The following is a 10,000-nucleotide window of genomic DNA, read 5'->3' as shown; positions in this document are numbered from 1 at the left end:
GTACCAGGGGCAAGGCTGGGGGTACCAGGGGTAAAGAGCGGGCCGGCCCGGCGGGCGAGTGTGGCCGGAAAAGGGGCCTCTTGGTCGGATTGGGAGTTTGAAAAAATTCCCCCATTCATTTTCAATGGCGGGGGTACCAGGGGTAGAGCTGGGGGTACCAGGGGTAAAGAGCGGGCCGGCCCGGCGTGCGAGTTTGGCCGGAAAAGGGGCCTCTTGGTCGTATTGGGAGTTTGAAAAAATTCCCCCATTCATTTTCAATGGCGGAGGTACCAGGGGCAAGGCTGGGGGTACCAGGGGCGAAGCTGGCTGGGGGTACCAGGGGTAAGGCTGAGGGTACCAGGGGTGCAGCTGAGGGTACCAGGGGTAAGGTTGAGGGTACCAGGGGTGTTGCTGGGGGTACCAGGGGTCACCATTCATTTTCAATGGGGGAGGTACCAGGGGCAAGGCTGGGGGTACCAGGGGTGTTGCTGGGGGTACCAGGGGTAAAGAGCGGGCCGGCCCGGCGGGCGAGTGTGGCCGGAAAAGGGGCCTCTTGCTCGGATTGGGAGTTTGAAAAAATTCCCCCATTCATTTTCAATGGCAGATGTACCAGGGGTCGGTGTCCGCCAGACGGCGGTGTGGTAGGCAAAAGGCGGGCCGGCTCGGCGAGCGTGCGTGCCCGGGAAAAAGGCCTCTTGGCCGGCGTGAGAGTTTAATAATAGCGGGCCGGCTCATCGAGCGTGCGTGCCCGGGAAAAGGGCCTCTTGGCCGGCGTGAGAGTTTAATAATAGCGGGCCGGCCCGGCGAGCGTGCGTGCCCGGGAAAAAGGCCTCCTTGCAGGCGTGAGCGTTTAATAATAGCGGGCCGGCCCGGCGAGCGTGCGTGCCCGGGAAAAAGGCCTCCTTGCAGGCGTGAGAGTTTAATAATAGCGGGCCGGCCCGGCGAGCGTGCGTGCCCGGGAAAAAGGCCTCCTTGCAGGCGTGAGAGTTTAATAATAGCGGGCCGGCTCGGCGAGCGTGCGTGCACGGGAAAAAGGCCTCTTGGCCGGCGTGAGAGTTTAATAATAGCGGGCCGGCCCGGCGAGCGTGCGTGCCCGGGAAAAAGGCCTCCTTGCAGGCGTGAGAGTTTAATAATAGCGGGCCGGCTCATCGAGCGTGCGTGCCCGGGAAAAGGGCCTCCTTGCAGGCGTGAGAGTTTAATAATAGCGGGCCGGCTCTGCGAGCGTGCGTGCCCGGGAAAAGGGCCTCTTGGCCGGCCTGAGCGTTTAATAATAGCGGGCCGGCTCATCGAGCGTGCGTGCCCGGGAAAAGGGCCTCTTGGCCGGCCTGAGCGTTTAATAATAGCGGGCCGGCCCCGCGAGCGTGCGTGCCCGGGAAAAAGGCCTCCTTGCAGGCGTGAGAGTTTAATAATAGCGGGCCGGCTCATCGAGCGTGCGTGCCCGGGAAAAGGGCCTCCTTGCAGGCGTGAGAGTTTAATAATAGCGGGCCGGCTCGGCGAGCGTGCGTGCCCGGGAAAAGGGCCTCTTGGCCGGCGTGAGAGTTTAATAATAGCGGGCCGGCTCATCGAGCGTGCGTGCCCGGGAAAAGGGCCTCCTTGCAGGCGTGAGAGTTTAATAATAGCGGGCCGGCTCTGCGAGCGTGCGTGCCCGGGAAAAGGGCCTCTTGGCCGGCCTGAGCGTTTAATAATAGCGGGCCGGCTCATCGAGCGTGCGTGCCCGGGAAAAGGGCCTCTTGGCCGGCCTGAGCGTTTAATAATAGCGGGCCGGCCCCGCGAGCGTGCGTGCCCGGGAAAAAGGCCTCCTTGCAGGCGTGAGAGTTTAATAATAGCGGGCCGGCTCATCGAGCGTGCGTGCCCGGGAAAAGGGCCTCCTTGCAGGCGTGAGAGTTTAATAATAGCGGGCCGGCTCGGCGAGCGTGCGTGCCCGGGAAAAGGGCCTCTTGGCCGGCGTGAGAGTTTAATAATAGCGGGCCGGCCCCGCGAGCGTGCGTGCCCGGGAAAAAGGCCTCCTTGCAGGCGTGAGCGTTTAATAATAGCGGACCGGCTCTGCGAGCGTGCGTGCCCGGGAAAAGGGCCTCTTGGCCGGCCTGAGCGTTTAATAATAGCGGGCCGGCCCGGCGAGCGTGCGTGCCCGGGAAAAAGGCCTCTTGGCCGGCTTGGGGGATTGAAAAAAAATCCCCCATTCATTTTCAACGGGAGGGGTCGGCGGTACCGCTTGGTGTCCGCCAGACGGCGGTGTGGTAGGCAAATGGCGGGCCTGCACGGCGAGCGTGCGTGCCCGGGAAAAAGGCCTCCTTGCAGGCGTGAGAGTTTAATAATAGCGGGCCGGCCCGGAGAGCGTGCGTGCCCGGGAAAAAGGCCTCTTGGCCGGCGTGAGAGTTTAATAATAGCGGGCCGGCCCGGCGAGCGTGCGTGCCCGGGAAAAAGGCCTCCTTGCAGGCGTAAGAGTTTAATAATAGCGGGCCGGCTCATCGAGCGTGCGTGCCCGGGAAAAAGGCCTCTTGGCCGGCGTGAGAGTTTAATAATAGCGGGCCGGCCCGGCGAGCGTGCGTGCCCGGGAAAAAGGCCTCCTTGCAGGCGTGAGCGTTTAATAATAGCGGGCCGGCTCATCGAGCGTGCGTGCCCGGGAAAAGGGCCTCTTGGCCGGCGTGAGAGTTTAATAATAGCGGGCCGGCTCATCGAGCGTGCGTGCCCGGGAAAAGGGCCTCTTGGCCGGCCTGAGCGTTTAATAATAGCGGGCCGGCCCGGCGAGCGTGCGTGCCCGGGAAAAAGGCCTCTTGGCCGGCTTGGGGGATTGAAAAAAAATCCCCCATTCATTTTCAACGGGAGGGGTCGGCGGTACCGCTTGGTGTCCGCCAGACGGCGGTGTGGTAGGCAAATGGCGGGCCTGCACGGCGAGCGTGCGTGCCCGGGAAAAAGGCCTCCTGGCCGGCGTGAGAGTTTAATAATAGCGGGCCGGCTCTGCGAGCGTGCGTGCCCGGGAAAAAGGCCTCCTTGCAGGCGTGAGAGTTTAATAATAGCGGGCCGGCTCGGCGAGCGTGCGTGCCCGGGAAAAAGGCCTCCTTGCAGGCGTAAGAGTTTAATAATAGCGGGCCGGCTCATCGAGCGTGCGTGCCCGGGAAAAAGGCCTCTTGGCCGGCGTGAGAGTTTAATAATAGCGGGCCGGCCCGGCGAGCGTGCGTGCCCGGGAAAAAGGCCTCCTTGCAGGCGTGAGCGTTTAATAATAGCGGGCCGGCTCATCGAGCGTGCGTGCCCGGGAAAAGGGCCTCTTGGCCGGCGTGAGAGTTTAATAATAGCGGGCCGGCTCATCGAGCGTGCGTGCCCGGGAAAAAGGCCTCTTGGCCGGCTTGGGGGATTGTAAAAAAAAATCCCCCATTCATTTTCAACGGGAGGGGTCGGCGGTACCGCGTGGTGTCCGCCAGACGGCGGTGTGGTAGGCAAATGGCGGGCCTGCACGGCGAGCGTGCGTGCCCGGGAAAAATGCCTCCTGGCCGGCGTGAGAGTTTAATAATAGCGGGCCGGCTCATCGAGCGTGCGTGCCCGGGAAAAAGGCCTCCTTGCAGGCGTGAGAGTTTAATAATAGCGGGCCGGCTCGGCGAGCGTGCGTGCCCGGGAAAAAGGCCTCCTTGCAGGCGTAAGAGTTTAATAATAGCGGGCCGGCTCATCGAGCGTGCGTGCCCGGGAAAAAGGCCTCTTGGCCGGCTTGGGGGATTGAAAAAAAATCCCCCATTCATTTTCAACGGGAGGGGTCGGCGGTACCGCTTGGTGTCCGCCAGACGGCGGTGTGGTAGGCAAATGGCGGGCGTGCACGGCGAGCGTGCGTGCCCGGGAAAAATGCCTCCTGGCCGGCGTGAGAGTTTAATAATAGCGGGCCGGCTCGGCGAGCGTGCGTGCCCGGGAAAAAGGCCTCTTGGCCGGCGTGAGAGTTTAATAATAGCGGGCCGGCTCGGCGAGCGTGCGTGCCCGGGAAAAGGGCCTCTTGGCCGGCGTGAGAGTTTAATAATAGCGGGCCGGCTCAGCGAGCGTGCGTGCCCGGGAAAAAGGCCTCCTTGCAGGCGTGAGAGTTTAATAATAGCGGGCCGGCTCATCGAGCGTGCGTGCCCGGGAAAAGGGCCTCTTGGCCGGCGTGAGAGTTTAATAATAGCGGGCCTGAGAGTTTAATAATAGCGGGCCGGCTCGGCGAGCGTGCGTGCCCGGGAAAAGGGCCTCTTGGCCGGCGTGAGAGTTTAATAATAGCGGGCCGGCTCATCGAGCGTGCGTGCCCGGGAAAAGGGCCTCTTGGCCGGCGTGAGAGTTTAATAATAGCGGGCCGGCCCGGCGAGCGTGCGTGCCCGGGAAAAAGGCCTCCTTGCAGGCGTGAGAGTTTAATAATAGCGGGCCGGCCCGGCGAGCGTGCGTGCCCGGGAAAAAGGCCTCCTTGCAGGCGTGAGAGTTTAATAATAGCGGGCCGGCTCCGCGAGCGTGCGTGGCCGGGAAAAAGGGCCTCTTGGCCGGCGTGAGAGTTTAATAATAGCGGGCCGGCTCGGCGAGCGTGCGTGCCCGGGAAAAGGGCCTCCTTGCAGGCGTGAGAGTTTAATAATAGCGGGCCGGCCCGGCGAGCGTGCGTGCCCGGGAAAAAGGCCTCCTTGCAGGCGTGAGAGTTTAATAATAGCGGGCCGGCTCATCGAGCGTGCGTGCCCGGGAAAAGGGCCTCTTGGCCGGCGTGAGAGTTTAATAATAGCGGGCCTGAGAGTTTAATAATAGCGGGCCGGCTCGGCGAGCGTGCGTGCCCGGGAAAAGGGCCTCTTGGCCGGCGTGAGAGTTTAATAATAGCGGGCCGGCCCGGCGAGCGTGCGTGCCCGGGAAAAAGGCCTCCTTGCAGGCGTGAGCGTTTAATAATAGCGGGCCGGCCCGGCGAGCGTGCGTGCCCGGGAAAAAGGCCTCCTTGCAGGCGTGAGAGTTTAATAATAGCGGGCCGGCCCGGCGAGCGTGCGTGCCCGGGAAAAAGGCCTCCTTGCAGGCGTGAGAGTTTAATAATAGCGGGCCGGCTCCGCGAGCGTGCGTGGCCGGGAAAAAGGGCCTCTTGGCCGGCGTGAGAGTTTAATAATAGCGGGCCGGCTCATCGAGCGTGCGTGCCCGGGAAAAGGGCCTCTTGGCCGGCGTGAGAGTTTAATAATAGCGGGCCGGCTCATCGAGCGTGCGTGCCCGGGAAAAGGGCCTCTTGGCCGGCGTGAGAGTTTAATAATAGCGGGCCGGCCCGGCGAGCGTGCGTGCCCGGGAAAAAGGCCTCCTTGCAGGCGTGAGAGTTTAATAATAGCGGGCCGGCCCGGCGAGCGTGCGTGCCCGGGAAAAAGGCCTCCTTGCAGGCGTGAGAGTTTAATAATAGCGGGCCGGCCCGGCGAGCGTGCGTGCCCGGGAAAAAGGCCTCCTTGCAGGCGTGAGAGTTTAATAATAGCGGGCCGGCTCCGCGAGCGTGCGTGCCCGGGAAAAAGGCCTCCTTGCAGGCGTGAGAGTTCAATAATAGCGGGCCGGCCCGGCGAGCGTGCGTGCCCGGGAAAAAGGCCTCCTTGCAGGCGTGAGAGTTTAATAATAGCGGGCCGGCCCGGCGAGCGTGCGTGCCCGGGAAAAAGGCCTCTTGGCCGGCGTGAGAGTTTAATAATAGCGGGCCGGCCCCGCGAGCGTGCGTGCCCGGGAAAAAGGCCTCCTTGCAGGGGTGAGAGTTTAATAATAGCGGGCCGGCCCGGCGAGCGTGCGTGCCCGGGAAAAAGGCCTCTTGGCCGGCGTGGGAGATTGAAAAAATTCCCCCATTCATTTTCAATGGCGGGGGTACCAGGGGTAGAGCTGGGGGTACCAGGGGTAAAGAGCGGGCCGGCCCGGCGTGCGAGTTTGGCCGGAAAAGAGGCCTCTTGGTCGGATTGGGAGATTGAAAAAATTCCCCCATTCATTTTCAATGGCGGGGGTACCAGGGGTAGAGCTGGGGGTACCAGGGGTAAAGAGCGGGCCGGCCCGGCGTGCGAGTTTGGCCGGAAAAGAGGCCTCTTGGTCGGATTGGGAGATTGAAAAAATTCCCCCATTCATTTTCAATGGCGGGGGTACCAGGGGTAGAGCTGGGGGTACCAGGGGTAAAGAGCGGGCCGGCCCGGCGTGCGAGTTTGGCCGGAAAAGAGGCCTCTTGGTCGGATTGGGAGATTGAAAAAATTCCCCCATTCATTTTCAATGGCGGGGGTACCAGGGGTAAAGAGCGGGCCGGCCCAGCGTGCGAGTTTGGCCGGGAAAGGGGCCTCCTGGCCGGCCTGGGGGATTAAAAAAATTCCCCCATTCATTTTCAATGGCGGGGGTACCAGGGGTAGCAGTACCGATTTTGGTCGTTAGGGGCGCTGTAGTAGGTAAACCAGATATGCGGAGTTAGGGGGTCAAGAAGGCGAAAGGCTTAGAAAGTGACCGTTCACCAAAATACTTTCCGAAACGTATATAGGGGGGCATGTGTCGGACGAGTCACCATGCTTTCTCGATGCTGGAGGTACCAGGGGCACAAAGTTGGCCGGGAAAGATGCCTCTTAGGCGGATTGAAAGCATGAGAAAATGCCCCCCATTCATTTTCAATGGCGGAGAGCGGGCCGGCCCCGCAGCCGAGTGTGGCCGGCGGAGAGGCGTCTCGGTCGGATGAATGAAGCGTGGAGCCGGCCTCTGACGGCGGAGCTCCGCACTTTCGAATATTTTCTATCTCCCCCTCCGGGCGGTCGACGGCAGTTGGGAAGGCCGCCCGAGAGGCGCCCGGGGCGGATACCTCGGGCGAAAAGCCGGCCTCTGACGGCGGAGCTCCGCACTTTCGAATATTTTCTATTTCCCCCTCCGGGCGGTCGACGGCAGTTGGGAAGGCCGCCCGAGAGGCGCCCGGGGCGGATACCTCGGGCGAAAAGCCGGCCTCTGACGGCGGAGCTCCGCACTTTCGAATATTTTCTATTTCCCCCTCCGGGCGGCCGACGGCAGTTGGGAAGGCCGCCCGAGAGGCGCCCGGGGCGGATACCTCGGGCGAAAAGCCGGCCTCTGACGGCGGAGCTCCGCACTTTCGAATATTTTCTATTTCCCCCTCCGGGCGGCCGACGGCAGTTGGGAAGGCCGCCCGAGAGGCGCCCGGGGCGGATACCTCGGGCGAAAAGCCGGCCTCTGACGGCGGAGCTCCGCACTTTCGAATATTTTCTATTTCCCCCTCCGGGCGGCCGACGGCAGTTGGGAAGGCCGCCCGAGAGGCGCCCGGGGCGGATACCTCGGGCGAAAAGCCGGCCTCTGACGGCGGAGCTCCGCACTTTCGAATATTTTCTATTTCCCCCTCCGGGCGGCCGACGGCAGTTGGGAAGGCCGCCCGAGAGGCGCCCCGGGGCGGATACCTCGGGCGAAAAGCCGGCCTCTGACGGCGGAGCTCCGCACTTTCGAATATTTTCTATTTCCCCCTCCGGGCGGTCGACGGCAGTTGGGAAGGCCGCCCGAGAGGCGCCCGGGGCGGATACCTCGGGCGAAAAGCCGGCCTCTGACGGCGGAGCTCCGCACTTTCGAATATTTTCTATCTCCCCCTCCGGGCGGCCGACGGCAGTTGGGAAGGCCGCCCGAGAGGCGCCCGGGGCGGATACCTCGGGCGAAAAGCCGGCCTCTGACGGCGGAGCTCCGCACTTTCGAATATTTTCTATTTCCCCCTCCGGGCGGCCGACGGCAGTTGGGAAGGCCGCCCGAGAGGCGCCCGGGGCGGATACCTCGGGCGAAAAGCCGGCCTCTGACGGCGGAGCTCCGCACTTTCGAATATTTTCTATTTCCCCCTCCGGGCGGCCGACGGCAGTTGGGAAGGCCGCCCGAGAGGCGCCCGGGGCGGATACCTCGGGCGAAAAGCCGGCCTCTGACGGCGGAGCTCCGCACTTTCGAATATTTTCTATTTCCCCCTCCGGGCGGCCGACGGCAGTTGGGAAGGCCGCCCGAGAGGCGCCCGGGGCGGATACCTCGGGCGAAAAGCCGGCCTCTGACGGCGGAGCTCCGCACTTTCGAATATTTTCTATTTCCCCCTCCGGGCGGCCGACGGCAGTTGGGAAGGCCGCCCGAGAGGCGCCCCGGGGCGGATACCTCGGGCGAAAAGCCGGCCTCTGACGGCGGAGCTCCGCACTTTCGAATATTTTCTATTTCCCCCTCCGGGCGGCCGACGGCAGTTGGGAAGGTCGCCCGAGAGGCGCCCCGGGGCGGATACCCCGGGCGAAAAGCCGGCCTCTGACGGCGGAGCTCCGCACTTTCGAATATTTTCTATTTCCCCCTCCGGGCGGCTGACGGCAGGTGGGAAGGCCGCCCATTCATTTTCAATGGCGGAGGTACCAGGGGTGCCGCTGAGGGTACCAGGGGTGCAGCTGAGGGTACCAGGGGTGCCGCTGAGGGTACCAGGGGTGCCGCTGAGGGTACCAGGGGTGCCGATGAGGGTACCAGGGGTACGGCTGAGGGTACCAGGGGTGCCGCTGAGGGTACCAGGGGTGCCGCTGAGGGTACCAGGGGTGCCGCTGAGGGTACCAGGGGTTCGGCTGAGGGTACCAGGGGTACGGCTGAGGGTACCAGGGGTGCCGCTGAGGGTACCAGGGGTGCCGCTGAGGGTACCAGGGGTGCGGCTGAGGGTACCAGGGGTAAGGCTGAGGGTACCAGGGGTGCCGCTGAGGGTACCAGGGGTGCGGCTGAGGGTACCAGGGGTAAGGCTGAGGGTACCAGGGGTGCCGCTGAGGGTACCAGGGGTGCGGCTGAGGGTACCAGGGGTAAGGCTGAGGGTACCAGGGGTAAGGCTGAGGGTACCAGGGGTAAGGCTGAGGGTACCAGGGGTACGGCTGGAGGTACCAGGGGTAAGGCTGGAGGTACCAGGGGTAAGGCTGGAGGTACCAGGGGTAAGGCTGGAGGTACCAGGGGTTAGGCTGGAGGTACCAGGGGTAAGGCTGGGGGTACCAGGGGTAAGGCTGAGGGTACCAGGGGCGAAGCTGGCTGGGGGTACCAGGGGTTGGGCTGAGGGTACCAGGGGTTGGGCTGAGGGTACCAGGGGTAAGGCTGAGGGTACCAGGGGCGAAGCTGGCTGGGGGTACCAGGGGTGTTGCTGAGGGTACCAGGGGTGCCGCTGAGGGTACCAGGGGTTAGGCTGGGGGTACCAGGGGTTGAGCTGAGGGTACCAGGGGTAAGGCTGAGGGTACCAGGGGTGTTGCTGGGGGTACCAGGGGTCGCCATTCATTTTCAATGGGGGAGGTACCAGGGGTAGGGCTGGGGGTACCAGGGGTAAAGAGCGGACCGGCTCGCCGGCCGAGCGTGGCCGAAAAAGAGGCCTCCTGGCCGGATTGAGAAATTAAAAAAATTCCCCCATTCATTTTCAATGGCGGGGGTACCAGGGGTATGCAGTACCGATTTTGGTCGTTAGGGGCGCTGTAGTAGGTAAACCAGATATGGGGAGTTAGGGGGTCAAGAAGGCTAAAAGGCTTAGAAAGTGAGCGTTCACCAAAATACTTTCCGAAACGTATATAGGTGAGCATGTTTTGAATGGGTGACCTCCAGGGCGACACAGGGGAGGCCCCTAAGAGTATAATCAGACCATCGTGAGGGTGTTTCCAGCCACCCAAAAGCACTGGAACGGCCTCTGACGGCGGAGCTCCGCACTATCGAATATTTTCTATTTCCCCCTCCAGGCGGTCGACGGCAGTTGGGAAGGCCGCCCGAGAGGCGCCCGGGGCGGATACCCCGTGCGAAAACCCGGCCTCTGACGGCGGAGCTCCGCACTTTCGAATATTTTCTGTTTCCCCCTCCGGGCGGTCGACGGCAGTTGGGAAGGCCGCCCGAGAGGCGCCCGGGGCGGATACCCCGTGCGAAAACCCGGCCTCTGACGGCGGAGCTCCGCACTTTCGAATATTTTCTGTTTCCCCCTCCGGGCGGTCGACGGCAGTTGGGAAGGCCGCCCGAGAGGCGCCCGTGGCGGATACCCCGTGCGAAAACCCGGCCTCTGACGGCGGAGCTCCGCACTTTCGAACATTTTCTGTTTCCCCCTCCG

This window comes from Hippocampus guttulatus, unplaced genomic scaffold, assembly GCF_054856545.1.
Source record: "Hippocampus guttulatus isolate MCC_2025c unplaced genomic scaffold, RoL_Hgut_1.0 HiC_scaffold_43, whole genome shotgun sequence".
Lineage (NCBI taxonomy): Eukaryota > Metazoa > Chordata > Actinopteri > Syngnathiformes > Syngnathidae > Hippocampus > Hippocampus guttulatus.
This window is presented reverse-complemented; position numbering follows the sequence as displayed.